At 42.9% G+C, this 16942-nt stretch overlaps 1 protein-coding gene and 1 long non-coding RNA gene across 5 annotated transcripts in view; one reads left to right on the top strand and one right to left on the bottom strand.

The window, feature by feature from the left end:
* Positions 1–16942, bottom strand: part of TMEM121 (transmembrane protein 121) — a 408432-nt gene that overhangs the window by 195619 nt on the left and 195871 nt on the right. The window lies entirely within an intron of this gene.
* The window catches only part of LOC141117160 (uncharacterized), a 150438-nt gene that overhangs the window by 79054 nt on the left and 54442 nt on the right, over positions 1–16942 (top strand). The gene's annotated exons all lie outside the window — the stretch shown is intronic.

Here is a 16942-nt window from a genome sequence, read left to right as displayed (position 1 = left end):
TCCACTCAAATTTTTAACTTAATCTTACCCCCTTCAGTTAATTGCATAGATGTTCAAATGCCTCACGAAAATTTTTTTTATCGCTGTAATTACCTTTATATTGTACTTTATTGTGGCACTTCCTGTCTCTCCTCCCATGGGAGTAGGCATGTTTATTGCCTTTCTCCTGGAAGCTTAGTGTCAGGCTTCCCAAGATTCAGTGCGGGAACAATGATCATGCTTGTGAACAAGCTGTGAATGAACAGCATTCACTGCATTCAGGAAATCAATGCTTGTGGGCTTCACATGCCCACAAGCAAGATGGAAACAGCCTGCATCACATTTTTAAAGTTATTCTTCAGTACAAAAACAGACAGAGGCAGAAATATTACACCCAAACTGTGAGTATTATTTTGGGATTAGCAAAGTGTCTCAATGACCTTAAAAAAAAAAAAGATTGGTCGCCGGACTCCCACTTTAAGTTTTTAGGGTCAGATAAGGTCTGCGTCGCCCCAGGCAGCGTTAGGTTAGTGCCAGTACCGCTAACACCCACGCACGCAGCATACACCTCCCTTAGTGGTATAGTATCTGAACAGATCAATATTTGATCAGATCTATACTAGCGTCCCCAGCAGTTTAGGGTTCCCCAACGCAGTGTTAGCGGGATCAGCCCAGATACCTGCTAGCAACTGCGTTTTGCCCCTCGGCCCAGCCCTGCTCAGCCCACCCAAGTGCAGTATCGATCGATCGATCACTGACACTCACAAAACACTAAGCACACATAACTGCAGCATTTGCAGAGTCAGGCCTGATCCCTGAGATCACAACAGTTTTTTGGTAGCGATTTGATACAGTCGCTGACAGTCAGGAGCTTTTTTGCCTGTGAGTCTCACTAGTGTACCACTAAATTTGGCAAATCGAAGGTACACTAGTGAAGAGGCCTACACGTTTCTGAGCATGACAGATAGTGAAGAGGAAGTCACTCATCTGTCAGATTCAGGCTCAGAATACAATCCTGTAGATGACAGCGGCTCCATGACAGATAGCTCTGACGACGGAGTTGTGGTCTATGCCAAGGTCAGGCGTACCAGACCCCAATCTTCTTCTTCTGTCCTTCAAGTGCAAGAACCGCAGGTCCCTCGTATGGAGCAGAGAAGTACTAGCGCCGCTATTCCTTCTGGTGAACTGGCAAGCACCAGCGGCCTAGTACATCCTGGTCGTATATCCAGCACTGCAGTAACACTTGGTGACGTGGCGAGTCCCATAAGTGCAGTTCAAGCTGGCGAGGTGGCAAGCACAAGTAGTGTCCCGCTGCCACCAAGAAGACGAACTCTGGCCCGTCGTGCCATAGTGTCCTTCCTGCTGCATTCGCAAATACGAATTGGGAACCCACCACTTCTGCAGCACCCGTACTTCCCCCATTCACTGGCCAACCCGGAATTCAGGTGGAAACAGTCGATTTTACGCCACTTGATTTTTATTCACTGTTTTTCACCGAAGATCTCTATAGATCTATTGTGGACCAAAGCAATTTATACGCTGGTCAACACATCGCCACTATTCCCCAGTCCTCCCTTGCCAGAGATTGGAGACCAATTACGGTCTCCGAATTTAAGCTCTTTCTGGGCCTTTCCCTCAACATGGGCATAAGTAAAAATAGTGAGTTGCGGTCATATTGGTCCACTGACCCAATTCACCATATGCTCTTGTTCACTGCCTCCATGACCAGGGCACGCTACGAGCAGATTTTGCGGTTCATGCACTTCAACAACAATGAACTCTGTTGTCCTCGTGGAGACCCTGAATACGATCGGCTCTACAAAATTCGGCCCCTCGTAAACCACTTCAACCAATGTTTTGCAGACTTGTTTACTCCCCATCAAGTTGTCTGCCTTGATGAGTCCCTGATTAAGTTTTCTGGCCACTTGTCATTCAAACAGTACCTTCCCAGCAAGCATGCCAGATACGGGGTCAAGATGTATAAGCTCTATGACAGGGCCACAGGCTATACATGTAGTTTTATGGTTTACGAGGGAAAAGATAGTCACGTAGAGCCGACAAACTGCCCTGACTACATAGGAAGCGCTGGAAAGATTGTGTGGGACTTGGTGTCACCCTTATTCAGAAAGGGGTACCACTTGTACGTGGACAATTATTACACGAGCGTGCCACTTTTTAGTTACCTTTTTGATCATCAGATTGGAGCATGTGGCACCGTGCGACCTAATCGCCGGGGCTTTCCCCAGAGGCTTGTAGATTCCCATCTTAGGCTGGGGGAGAGAGCCTGCTTGCAGTGTAATAATTTGCTTGCTAAGAAGTGGAGGGATAATAAGAATGTTTTCTTTTTACCTCCCTTCATGCAGACACGACGGTCCAAATTACAACGGCGACTGGTGTTGTGGAGAAACCCCTCTGTGTCCACGAATATAACCAAAATATGGGAGGGGTGGACCTCAACGACCAGTTGTTGGCGCCGTACCTAGTTGCCCGTAAAGTCAGACGCTGGTACAAAAAAGTGTCTGTTTATTTATTTCAATTGGCTTTGCTGAACGCTTATGTGCTATACAGAGCTTCAGGTCGGACTGGATCCTTCCTTAAATTCCAGGAAGAGATTGTCAGAGCCCTTCTGTTTCCAGACGGTGCTCCACCTCACCTTTCCCAACCAAATGCAGTAAGCCGGGTGCATGAGAGGCATTTTCTTTATGTCCTCCCGAGTACCCCTACCCAACGAGCCCCCCAAAAAAGATGTTGTGTCTGCAGCAAGCGCGGATTTAGGCGTGACACCCGGTATTATTGTCCCTCCTGTCCTGACAATCCTGGTCTTTGCATTGGTGAATGTTTTGAATGCTACCATACACTAGTTGAGTATTAGCGTAGGGTACAGCACTGCACAGACTAGGACACACTTTTACAGGGTCTCCCAAGATGCCATCGCATTTTGAGAGACCCAAACCTGGTACCAGTTACAAAAGTTAAAGTTACAAAAAAAAGTGTAAAAAAACAAAAAACAAAAAAAATATAAAATAATGAAAACCAAAAATAGTTGTCGTTTTATTGTTCTCTCTCTCTATTCTCTCTCTATTGTTCTGCTCTTTTTTATTGTATTCTATTCTGCAATGTTTTATTGTTGTTATGTTTTTATCATGTTTGGTAACCATTTTTTTGTTTTCAGGTACGCCATTCAGCTGCAGAGCGGATTTATTTATCTTGACAGCAACAGTGTTTGCTCCCACGATACATAAAGCCTTGACTCCAGCGCTGTCAGAGGTAATTTCACCAGCACAGTTACATACTTCAGCATATATGCCTAAGCGTGGGGGCAGCAGTGGGTAGAGGAGCGATTTGCCCCTGCCTTTTGCAGGAGGATGCCCCCATGCTTCGGCATATATATATTTTAGGCACAGGTTGCGTTTAAATGTTTTATTTTTTACAATTTTTTTTTTGTATTTGCTTTGCAGTTATGGTAAGTCTTATGCCCCGTAAACACGGTCGGATTTTCCGATGGAAAATGTCCGATCGGAGCGTGTTGTCGGAAATTCCGACCGTGTGTGGGCTCCATCGGACATTTTCCATCGGATTTTCCGACACACAAAGTTTGAGAGCAGGCTATAAAATTTTCCAACAACAAAATCCGATTGCGTCAATTCCGACCGTGTGTGGCCTGTTCCGACGCACAAAGTGCCACGCATGCTCAGAAGAAATTCCGAGGCGGAACAGCTCGGTCTGGTAAACTTAGCGTTCGCAATGGATACAGCACTTTCGTCACGCTGCAATGTTAAAAATGGTTTAATACAGCACACTCTCTTCTTCTTTATAATGTGAGAAGAATGAAGTAGTTTTGCTGCTCATATTCACACAGACTTCTCACAAACTTATTTCTTTACTATTTATTGGGATTCCCTCAATATATTTTGATTTGTCACATCTGACAACATTATTTTTGTGTTGTATTTTTTGTTTTGTTTTTTTGTTTTAAGGCAGATAATTTTTTTTTGGTTTGTATTTTTTTCAAGGCTGATCTTTGTTTTATTGTATTTTTAGTTTTACTCCAGAATATTTTTGTGTGTGTTTTGTGTGTCAAGTTACCACAACACCATTGATATGTTGTTATATTTAATCTGTAGGAGATTGGTGTTGTTGTCTCTTGTTAATTTCACATTGTACTTTAGAAATGTACCTGAATCATCACCAACAAACTGTCCTTTTTGAATTAAAACACACATAGGAGAGTATAATTGAAAAAAAAATTTCATTCATTAAGGGCTCACAACTAAACAAAGAGGGAGGCAATGCTGGAGAAACAGCAGAAATGGGTGAAGCCTTGGACCCCCAGGGCACACATCAACTATTTTCAAGCAAAATTGGTGGCCTGAGGAGTCCTTATCTAATGGAGCGCAGTCTGGTCCAGAAGTCCCAGAGATCCGGAAAGCAGCAGATGACATCTGTGTCCCCAGGCTGTGGTTATACAAGAGACTGCATCTTTTGCCAGACCAGACTGAACCCAGGGTCATCACTCTCTTGTCTTCCTTCCACGCTGTGGCTCTGGTGGTGGAGTTGTGGCAGCAGGAGGAGGAGGAGGAGCCAACTCACTCAGGTGGGTATTGGGTGTTAGTTCCCCACTCACCCCCTTACTTAGGACTTTATACAGAAGGTCCTCACATAGCTTGCGTTGACCCTCCTGCATGCCCTGCAGTTTTGCGGCAGCCATGCAGGCAAAGGCCTCTTCAGGAGTGGGTAAGGCTCTGAGGGACACAGAAGCCTCCTGAATGAGCCTGAATCCTGCATGTGAGTTGCCTTCCTCGCTCTTTTGTATGGAAGGCGGAGGGGAGGAACCTTGCGATTCGGTCAGGCTTCGACTTGTCCCAGGCTTCTCCTGGCTGACACTTAGCCCCGCCTCCTCCTGGCTGCAACTTAGCCCCGCCTCCTCCTGGCTGCCACATTCCACAGCTTCCTCCTGGCTGAGGTCTACCTGTGTATGAAAAAGGGACATAGTTTTAGTTTTTTATTCATCAATCACACACAATTTTCAACTCCAGACTGTTGCAAATTGAATGTTAACAAATATAACAGACTATCATTTTTCATTCTTGTCTCAATTTTGGGTGCCCACTACTGTCTATTGATATGTAAAACACTTTTTGCAATCAGCAATTAGTAATCAATAATGACATCTAGTAAACATAATTTATTTATTGACCAGAAATTTGTAGAACAATGCTATACCTGACTCCAGCTGGGCTCCTCCACTTCTTCCTGGCTGGAAGGCCCAGGTTGGACATCGGAAGCCTCCGCTGGGGTGGAAGGAAGAGTGGAGAGGGATTCCCTGACTTCAGTGTGGTCTGACAGAAATCGCAGTCTCTCATAGTACCACAGCCTGGGGACATAAACGTTATCTGCTCCAGCTCCGGACCTCTGGGAATCTGTGACCTTCTTGCGCTCCCTAAGATAAGTGCTCCTCAGGCCACCAATTTTGGTTTTTAAATAAGGGATGGTTGCTGTGGGGACCACCGGCTTCACCAACTCCAGCAGTTTCTCCAGCGCTGCCTGCCTCTTTTGTTTATTGTTGTAATGGGGGTGTCTCACCTGCCACAGACAGGGCAGCTTCCTGTACTTGTCTATGAACAGGGGGAGGAAATTGTGGTCGTTGAAGCCATCCGTTTTCTCTGCAAGACACAACACAAGACAAACCCTAAGGTCAGGCCAAACTCTCCTAATCTTGTTACAATATAGGCTTCAATTTCGAAGCAGTATAGGCCCAAGTTTAGATCTTACCTTCGTTATCACGATCGGCGCCTCCGATGCTCCTTCCTCCGCTCACAGATCGTATGTAATACGCACGCGTGTTACGATTTATACACACTGCGCATGCGTGTAACTCCGCCCGCCCCTGATGTTCTTTCTAGTCTATTCCCAGCCCCCTTTCGTTCTGAGCAGTGGGGAAAGAGCACATGGCGGAGACACAGCAGGTGCGTGCTAATTACAGCAACGAGGAGGAGGGGGAGGAAAGCCCGGATCCGGAGACGTCCCGATCCAGAAGGAGAAGATTTAAGGCATCAAATATGTCCTTTGGGGAGATGATGGAGATGGTCGACATCCTGAAGAAGGCCGACTATGACAGGAAGTATGGACCTTACCCCAACCCCAATGTCAGAAAGGCCAAGATCATGGCGAAAGTGGTCAAAAGTCTGCACCGGAATTTCGGGGTACGACGATCGAAAGATCAGCTCAGGAAGCAGTGGTCGGACCTGAAATTACGAGAACATGAGCAGTACAGAAAGATCCGGAGAGTGCTGCAAAAAAGTAAGTAGTTGTGCTGTGTTCCTATTCTTTTTGTCTTTATTACGTTCGTGCTGCTCCATGTGCTTTTCTTAAAAGTGTACATTTTAAAATGGCAACTTTCATGTTCATGGGCACATTATTCGTTCGTATCAAACATTTTTCTTTCGGCCTATAAAACACCATTGTTTTGGCCATATGCATTTGGCCACATTTTTTACGCCCTACTTGTATAAAACTAATTTGGTTGTGTAGATGGCTAGAATGAAATGCAAACTAGATTCTGTGTAAGGAGAGGACACTGAGCAGCTGGTTTCACATCTGAACACTGGAGCACTAGTGTGGGACACTAGAACACCATTTTTATTAGGGTAGCCACACAGGTGCTCCAGTGTATACTATAGGGGAGTCTCAATCTGTGAAGCTTGTACCAAACAGGTAAAGTATTGCAGCTTGACAAAGGACACTGAAAATGCTACATTTTGGAACTCTGCCAAAATAGACAATTGTACCCCACTTCCAAGCAATGTTTCCTATTTATAGTTCTGCCATCAAATATCTGTGTGCTAAGTATACCATTTTTGTTTTACATAGGGGAGAAAAGACTCGGAGGACACCTCTCGTCCGAGAAGACCAGAGCCCCCCCCCCCTCTGGAAGAAGGGAAAATCCCCCCAACAAAAGAAGAGCAGGAGGAAGAAGACCTGTTGGAACTAGTCACCACAACAGGTGAGTGTCTGCAACCACAGGCTCAGGTAAGAGATGGATGCCGGCATATTTTTTATACCTGTTTTTGTTTGGTTTCTCTCTTTTTAGGTGATCGTGATTTGGATCCAGATCCTTTCACATCAGAAAGTGCCCAGATCCTGGGGTGTAATTTAGCATTGGAAAACCTCAATAAAAACATCAATGATGTTATTCAAAAAAATAAGAACATCATTGATGTTTTGGGTAGAGTTTAAAACCCCTCCAAATCACTTTCTTTTTTTGTGTGCTACAATGTTCTAAATGTTTTAGCAATTTTTAGAAAAGCCAAATTTGGAGGATGCACACAGTGTGCCAACATGTGCTATCTGCCATCACGGGAGATCAATGGACGTGTTTTGGGGGTGCAACCCCTTCCTCAATAATAAAGTAGTTGAGAGGAAGAGGTTTCTCCCCCAAAACACATCCCTTGATCCCCCGTGATGGCAGCTAGCACATGTTGACATTCAGAAATTTGTGTGCATCTTCCAAATTTGGCTTTTCCTGGGGTGACTTCACCCCATCTGAACGCAATATCAAACACAGTTCCTAAATACTCATGTCTGATATTGCCTTCAAGTTCTACCAAATGTGAACTTTGTAAGTTCAAGATTTGTGTCTTTCTTGTTGGTTTTACACATGCCCGTTTTATCTTAAATGGACATTTCTATTTTTGATAATAGCACCCCAAAAATTGTTATACAACATACATGTTTGTTTTGTTTTAAAAACCTTTTCTAAATGCACATGTGATTGTGCAGGTATTAAAAAGATTGTTAATCAAGAATGTGTGGATTATTGTCTCAACGCTACAATACTTTTGTGGTGATGTAATTGTTGTTTTTGGTGACAATGGGGGTTCTTTCCTAAGGGCAAATCCTCTTTGCACTACCAATGCAGTTTCAGTGCAGTTTCAGGTGCACTTGTAGTGCAAAGTGTCTTTGCCTTTAGTAAATAACACCCAACAGTGCTTTGTAAGGTTACACAATCATTTCTGGACTCACCACATTTCTGTCAGGGTCAGCTAAAACAAACACAAGCAGTAAATGTCACCAAAGATTTGCGAATTTTCATTTATTTATTGGATCAAGGTTTCACAAATTGTCTGGCATATTGATGGCCCCCTACCCGCAAAGAACTCAAGGTATCTTAACCGGACATCACGGGTACTCAGGGAGGGCAAGCCAGGGCGCCCACTTTTAAGCGCCATCAGGGTTGTTTCATTTATAATTCCGGCCTCAGGCCCAACTGAGCCAGCATAGTTGGCAGAATGTTGACGTAAAAAGTTATGTAGAACACAGCACGCCAGGATTATATGATTCAGTTTATACTCCGCCATATGGATGGGTGTAAGAAATAGGCATAATCGGCTGGCCATGATTCCAAATGTGTTCTCCACCACTCTTCTGGCTCTGGCCAGCCGGTAATTAAAAACCCTCTGTTCCGGGGTGAGGGTCCTCATCGGGAATGGCCGCATAAGATGGTCCCCCAGCGCAAATGCTTCATCCGCAACGAAGACGAATGGGAGTCCATCCACATTCTCTTCTGGAGGTGGCAAGTCCAAGCTGCCATTCTGGAGACGCCTGTAAAACTCCGTCTGGGTGATGACTCCACCATCGGACATCCGGCCATTCTTCCCCATGTCCACATACAGGAACTTGTAATTAGCCGACACCACCGCCAACATCACAATACTATTGAACCCCTTGTAATTATAATAGTACGACCCCGAGTTGGGTGGTGGGATGATGTGGACGTGTTTCCCATCAATTGCCCCTCCTCAGTTAGGAAAGTCCCACCGCTGGGCAAAGTGGGAGGCCACTGTCTGCCATTCCTGTGGCGTGGAAGGAAACTGTTGAGGAAAACAAAAATAAATTATTATTTTTGCACATAAACATGGAAAGCAGATTAGACACAAACATTCTTGGCCAACGTCCAGATAACATTTATTAAGGGGATTTTTACTACACCAAAGTATAAGGTACACCTATCATATCCCCCCCCCTCTCATGGGCCATTTCTAACATTATGGGGGGGAATCTAGGACAGGTAACCCTTTCCACTTCATTGAGAGATGAATGCCTAAATAATGGGTATTACTTGGAACAGCCCCTCCTTAGTTACACTATTGGCAGACCACTGGACAGGTAAGAAGTGTCATAATACAAAGATATAAATACACACTGTACACATTTGAGCACATTTGGACATTCTGCTATTACCTATCAAGATAATAATAGGATACAAAAACTTTAAACAGTACCATTTGAAAGTATACAGGCAGGCCCTTGCACTACATGCTTTGGGGAATTCATCCATAAATCTGACCACAAAAGAGGTGGGTATAGTGTGTATGGGTTTGGCAAAGTCAGCAGATAGATGATTGAGGATAGATAGAGAATTGGGATTTAGCGGACTTAGCAGCTGACTTAACAGTTGGGGGGAGGGAGGGTTAAAAATGATTTGGGGACACCACAAAAAAAAAGCCTCTGGCACTCTGCCAGAATTTAAAGCACAAATCACATTTCTAACACATTTTAGGGGTTGTTTGGGGTAAACCACTACTATGGAGCTGATAAAATACATTGTTAAGTGACTACATGATGTGAATATAGGGCCAGGAGAGCATGCTGGGGAGGTAAGTGAAGGCAAATATGTATGAAGGACAAAAAAAAATTCCAGCATGCATGAGAATAAAGGGGACATTCACAGCATATTACAATCATGGTAATTAGGGAATGAGGAAAGAAATACAATACATTAGCAAATATTATATACAATAAAATGTGATATTAGAGGATAAAAATCTTACCTTCATATACTCCTTCTGCAGGACCTGGATGATGGCATAACAGGTCTCTGGGATAATGATACCCAGAGCCTGGGGGGAGATGCCTGTCGAGAACTTGAGGTCCTGTAGGCTTTTCCCTGTCGCCAAGTACCGCAGGGTAGCAACGAGCCTCTGCTCCAGAGTGATGGCTTGCCTCATGCAGGTATCCTGCCTGCTGATATAGGGGGTCAGCGAAGCCAACAAATGGTGAAATATGGGGTCCGTCATCCGGAGAAAGTTCCTGAAATCATCAGGATTATTCTCACGGATCAAAGGCATATGAAAGAACTGGTCACGCTGAAGCAACCAATTCTTGGTCCATGAACTCCTCCCCACCCTGTTCATGGACTGGACTTGTGTCAAGGTTAGGACCCCAACACCAAGCCCCCGCACAGCACGAACTCTACAAGGAGTACGTATACGCAACATGGCTAGAAAACGGTCGGCTGCTCAGAACAAAGTAACAGAACGCACTGAAGAACAGCAAGGCCTGTGAAGAGCGACCTGAAAAACAGTAACGAACGAACAAGAACACAATGACTGAGTCACGCGTAGCTTGCTTGCACGCACTGAAGAGCAGATACAAACCCACAAGCACAAACTGAACCACAGAAAACAATCTGAAAGCCACGAGTCTGAAAAAGCGCGAATCGTCTCTCACCATACTTTTACTAACACGAGATTAGCAAAAGGAGCCCAAAGGGTGCCGCGCTTGGTTCTGAACTGGCCTTTTCTAGTCTCGTCGTACGTGGTTGACGTCACGGCGTTCTTGGCGATTGGAAATTCCGACAACTTTGTGCGACCGTGTGTACGCAAAACAAGTTTGAGCCAACATCCGTCGGAAAAAATCCTAGGATTTTGTTGTCGGAATGTCCGATCAATGTCCGACCGTGTGTACGGGGCATTACTGTTATAATGTAATGTTACTTTGTTTTATTGTTAACCATAATTTGCTTAGCAGGTACGCCATTCAGTTGCAGCACGGATTTATTTATCTTGACAGCAACATTGTTTGCTCCCACGATACATAAAGCCGTGACTCCAGCGCTGTCGGAGGTGATTTCACCACCACAGTTACATACTTCAGCATATATGCCGAAGCGTGGGGGCAGCAGTGGGTGGAGGAGAGATTTGCTCCTACCTTTTGCGGCATATATAAACGGTGCATGTATGCCCATCATTAGAAGTGGGTGGATGAAGTAAGGTATTCTAATGGTGGGCATACCCACCGATCAATATGTTTTTTTCGTTCAGCTCACAGGCTGCATGAAAAAAAGTTTACAATATATGCCCAACAAGGACCAGCAACGTACTGGTATGTTGCTGGACTTTGAGTGGTTATACCAGAATGATGCCTACAGGTTTAGGTATCATCTTGGTATCATTCTTTTCAGCCAGCGGTCGGCTTTCATGTAAAAGCAATCCTAGTGGCTAATTAGCCTCTAGACTGCTTTTACAAGCAGTGCGAGGGAATGCCCCCCCCACCGTCTTCCATGTTTTTCTCTGGCTCTCCTGCCCCGACAGGGAACCCGAGAATGCAGCCGGTGATTCAGCCAGCTGACCATAGAGCTGATCAGAGACCAGAATGGCTCCAATCATCTCTATGGCCTAAGAAGCTACGAGCATTTCATGACTTAGATTTCGCCGGATGTAAACAGCGCCATTGGGAAATTGGGAAAGCATTTTATCACACCGATCTTGGTGTGGTCAGATGCTTTGAGGGCAGAGGAGAGATCTAGGTTCTAATAGACCCCAATTTATTCAAAAAAAGAGTACCTGTCACTACCTATTGCTATCATAGGGGATATTTACATTCCCTGAGATAACAATAAAAATGATTAAAAAAATTAAAAAATGAAAGGAATAGTTTAAAAATAAGATAAAAAAGCAAAAAAATAATAAAGAAAAAAAAAAAAAACCCAAAAGAAGCACCCCTGTCCCCCCCTGCTCTCACGCAAAGGAGAAAGCAAGCGTCAGTCCGGCTTCAAATGTAAACAGCAATTGCACCATGCATGTGAGGTATCACCGCGAAGGTCAGATCAAGGGCAGTAATTTTAACAGTAGACCTCCTCTGTAAATCTAAAGTGGTAACCTGTAAAGGCTTTTTAAAATGTATTTAGTTTGTCGCCACTGCACGTTTGTGCGCAATTTTAAAGCATGTCATGTTTGGTATCCATGTACTCGGCCTAAGATCATCTTTTTTATTACATCAAACATTTGGGCAATATAGTGTGTTTTAGTGCATTAAAATTTTAAAAAGTGTGTTTTTTCCCCAAAAAAATGCGTTTGAAAAATCGCTGCGCAAATACTGTGTGAAAAAAAAAATGAAACACCCACCATTCTAATCTGTAGGGCATTTGCTTTAAAAAATATATAACGTTTGGGGGTTCAAAGTAATTTTCTTGCAAAAAAAAAAATAATTTTTTCATGTAAACAAAAAGTGTCAGAAAGGGCTTTGTCTTCAAGTGGTTAGAAGAGTGGGTGATGTGTGACATAAGCTTCTAAATGTTGTGCATAAAATGCCAGGACAGTTCAAACCCCCCCAAATGACCCCATTTTGGAAAGTAGACACCCCAAGCTATTTGCTGAGAGGCATGTCGAGTTCATGTAATATTTTAAATTGTTACACAAGTTGCGGGAAAAAGACACATTTTTTTTTTTTTTTGCACAAAGTTGTCACAAAATGATATATTGCTCAAACATGCCATGAGAATATGTGAAATTACACCCCAAAATACATTCTGTTGCTTCTCCTGACTACAGGGATACCACATGTGTGAGATTTTTTGGGAGCCTAGCCGCGTACGGGACCCCGAAAACCAAGCACCGCCTTCAGGCTTAAATTTTTTATTTCTTTCTTCACTGCCTATCACAGTTTCGGAGGCCATGGAATGCCCCCCCCCCAAATGACCCTATTTTGGAAAGTAGACACCCCAAGCTATTTGTTGAGAGGTATAGTGAGTATTTTGCAGACCTCACTTTTTTTCATAAAGTTTTGAAAATTGAAAAAAGAAAAAAAAATTTTTCTTGTCTTTCTTCATTTTCAAAAACAAATGAGAGCTACATAATACTCACCATGCCTCTCAGCAAATAGCTTGGGGTGTCCACTTTCCAAAATGGGTCATTTGGGGGGGGGGGGTTTGTGCTATCTTGGCATTTTATGGCCTTCGAAACTGTGATAGGTAGTGAGGAGTGAATAAAAAATTTACGCCCTTAGAAATCCTAAAGGCGGTTTTCGGGGCCCCATAGGAAGCTAGGCTCCCAAAAAGTCCCACACATGTGGTATCCCCATACTCAGGAGAAGCAGCAGAATGTATTTTGGGGTGTAATTCCACATATGCCCATGGCATGTTTGAGCAATATATCATTTAGTGACAACTTTGTGCAAAAAAAAAAAAAAATTAAAAAATTGGTCACTTTCCCGCAACTTGTGTCACAATATAAAATATTCAATGGACTCAACATGCCTCTCAGCAAATAGCTTGGGGTATCTAATTTCCTAAATGGGGTCTTTGGGGGGGGGGGTTGTGCCATCTTGGCATTTTATGGCCTTCAAAACTGTGATAGGAAGTGAAGAGTGAAATCAAAAATGTACGCCCTTAGAAAGCCTGAAGGCGGTGCTTGGTTTTCAGGGCCCCGTACGCGGCTAGGCTCCCAAAAAGTCCCACACATGTGGTATCCCCATACTCAGGAGAAGCAGCTAAATGTATTTTGGGGTGCAATTCCACATATGCCCATGGCCTGTGTGAGCAATATATCATTTAGTGACAACTTTTTGTAAATTTTTTTTTTTTTTGTCATTCAATCACTTGGGACAAAAAAAATGAATATTCAATGGGCTCAACATGCCTCTCAGCAATTTCCTTGGGGTGTCTACTTTCCAAAATGGGGTCATTTGGGGGGGGGGGGTTTGTACTGCCTTGCTATTTTAGCACCTCAAGAAATGACAGGCATTGATAAACTAAAAGCTGTGTAAATTCCAGAAAATGTACCCTAGTTTGTAGACGCTATAACTTTTGCGCGAACCAATAAATATACGCTTATTGACATTTTTTTTACCAAAGACATGTGGCCGAATACATTTTGGCCTAAATGTATGACTAAAATTGAGTTTATTGGATTTTTTTTTTTATAACAAAAAGTAGAAAATATCAATTTTTTTCAAAATTTTCATTTTTTTTCCGTTTATAGCGCAAAAAATAAAAACGGCAGAGGTGATCAAATGCCATCAAAAGAAAGCTCTATTTGTGGGAAGAAAAGGACGCAAATTTCGTTTGGGTACAGCATTGCATGACCGCGCAATTAGCAGTTAAAGTGACGTAGTGCCAAATTGTAAAAAGTGCTCTGGTCAGGAAGGGGGTAAATCCTTTCGGGGCTGAAGTGGTTAAGTGTAATCTGAGTACTTTTATTGTGTTAATAAAATCAAGTTTTTAGCCTACAATACTACACTATCTGGGACCTTCCTTTTTTCTATTTTTGTGCCCCCCTGTACCCCCTGAGGGATTGAGCTCCTGCACTAGGATGTCGAGCACAGGATAAAAGGTTGTTACTCCCAACACTGGTTTTACGCTGTTACCCCATTACCGGAAGGGATTGAGTTCCTGCACTAGGATAAAAGGTTGTTAATTCCAACACTGGTCTTACGCTGTTACCCCATTACCTGAAGGTAAGGGGCCATTACTTATAAGTGTGTGGTTTGTTGCACGAAGATGAACACCATTGTAGATCCATTTAAGCACTTCACTGCAGTATGTGCATGTCAGGAAGCTATTTCACTCTGTGAAGGAGGACCTTCATATGTTCACTGACTATTATATTTGGACATTATGAATTAGCAGTCACGAGGATTTATTTTTGCACAAGTCACTTTGTTTTTATCGTATGTTTGCTGTGTGCATGTCACGCAAAGTACTATATTGTCCACACTGTATATTTTGCACTTCATCTAAGAAAGGTGTTTTGCAGCAATTTGCACTTTTTGCATTTCACAGGTACATTTCCTGATTAAGTATATTCACCGGTGCTATTTTTACCTATTGTGATTGCACTTTGCACTTTCAATACACTTGTAATTGTTTTTTACATGATTGGTCACGTTTTTTATTTACCCCTTGTTATTGATACTAGCCGCTATTTATCCTTCAGTTTGTATGTTTTAACGCTGTATCTTATTAGCACTGTCACTTTATCTTTATTTTTATTTTTATTTTTTGTCTGTTGCTGGATTAGCGCAGCACCACTTAATATTTCTTTTTTACTGGCAATTAGGGTCAGGTTGTACCCTATCCGGTGCAGGCAGCTTTTCCATTAGCTCTGTTGCAATACACGTGATAGCGCAGGAATAATCATACATCAATACCTTAGTGGGGGTTTATTTTATTGTGCTTAATGTGATAAACTGAAAAAAACAAAAACTGAGAGTTTGGGCCTCATGTACCTCATGTATATATATATACATATCTATATTTAGTAGTGAATGTACAGCTTGCAGGAAGGGGGTAAATCCTTTCGGGGCTGAAGTGGTTAAGTGTAATCTGAGTACTTTTATTGTGTTAATAAAATCAAGTTTTTAGCCTACAATACTACACTATCTGGGACCTTCCTTTTTTCTATTTTTGTGCCCCCCTGTACCTCCTGAGGGATTGAGCTCCTGCACTAGGATGTCGAGCACAGGATAAAAGGTTGTTACTCCCAACACTGGTTTTACGCTGTTACCCCATTACCGGAAGGGATTGAGTTCCTGCACTAGGATAAAAGGTTGTTAATTCCAACACTGGTCTTACGCTGTTACCCCATTACCTGAAGGTAAGGGGCCATTACTTATAAGTGTGTGGTTTGTTGCACGAAGATGAACACCATTGTAGATCCATTTAAGCACTTCACTGCAGTATGTGCATGTCAGGAAGCTATTTCACTCTGTGAAGGAGGACCTTCATATGTTCACTGACTATTATATTTGGACATTATGAATTAGCAGTCACGAGGATTTATTTTTGCACAAGTCACTTTGTTTTTATCGTATGTTTGCTGTGTGCATGTCACGCAAAGTACTATACTGTCCACACTGTATATTTTGCACTTCATCTAAGAAAGGTGTTTTGCAGCAATTTGCACTTTTTGCATTTCACAGGTACATTTCCTGATTAAGTATATTCACCGGTGCTATTTTTACCTATTGTGGTTGCACTTTGCACTTTCAATACACTTGTAATTGTTTTTTACATGATTGGTCACATTTTTTATTTACCCCTTGTTATTGATACTAGCCGCTATTTATCCTTCAGTTTGTATGTTTTAACGCTGTATCTTATTAGCACTGTCACTTTATCTTTATTTTTATTTTTATTTTTTGTCTGTTGCTGGATTAGCGCAGCACCACTTAATATTTCTTTTTTACTGGCAATTAGGGTCAGGTTGTACCCTATCCGGTGCAGGCAGCTTTTCCATTAGCTCTGTTGCAATACACGTGATAGCGCAGGAATAATCATACATCAATACCTTAGTGGGGGTTTATTTTATTGTGCTTAATGTGATAAACTGAAAAAAACAAAAACTGAGAGTTTGGGCCTCATGTACCTCATGTATATATATACATATCTATATTTAGTAGTGAATGTACAGCTTGCATAACAGTGTAAATTTGCTGTCCCTTCAAAAAAACTCAACACACAGCCATTAATGTCTAAACCACTGGTAACAAAAGTGAGTACACCTCTAATTGAAAATGTCCAAATCGGGCCCAAAGTGTCAATATTTTGTAAGGCCACCATTATTTTCCAGCACTGCCTTAACCCTCTTGGGCGTGGCGTTCACCAGAGCTTCACAGGTTGCCACTGAAGTCCTCTTCCACGTCTCCGTGACGACATCATGGAGTTGGTGGATGTTAGAGAACTTGCGCTCCTCCGTCTTCTGTTTGAGGATGCCCCACAGATGCTCAATATGGTTTGGGTCTGGAGACATGCTTGGCCAGCCCATCGCCTTTACCCTCAGCTTCTTTAGCAAGGCAATGGTCATCTTGGATGTGTGTTTGGGGTCGTTATGTTGGAATACTGCCCTGCGGCCCAGTCTCCATGGGGACGGGATCATGCTCTGCTTCAGTATGTCAAAGTACAGGT

The sequence above is a fragment of the Aquarana catesbeiana genome, linkage group LG13 (genome assembly GCF_042186555.1).
Source record: "Aquarana catesbeiana isolate 2022-GZ linkage group LG13, ASM4218655v1, whole genome shotgun sequence".
Taxonomy (NCBI): Eukaryota; Metazoa; Chordata; class Amphibia; order Anura; family Ranidae; genus Aquarana; species Aquarana catesbeiana.
Note: the sequence above shows the minus strand (reverse complement) of the source record. Positions and strands in the feature narration are given on the sequence as shown.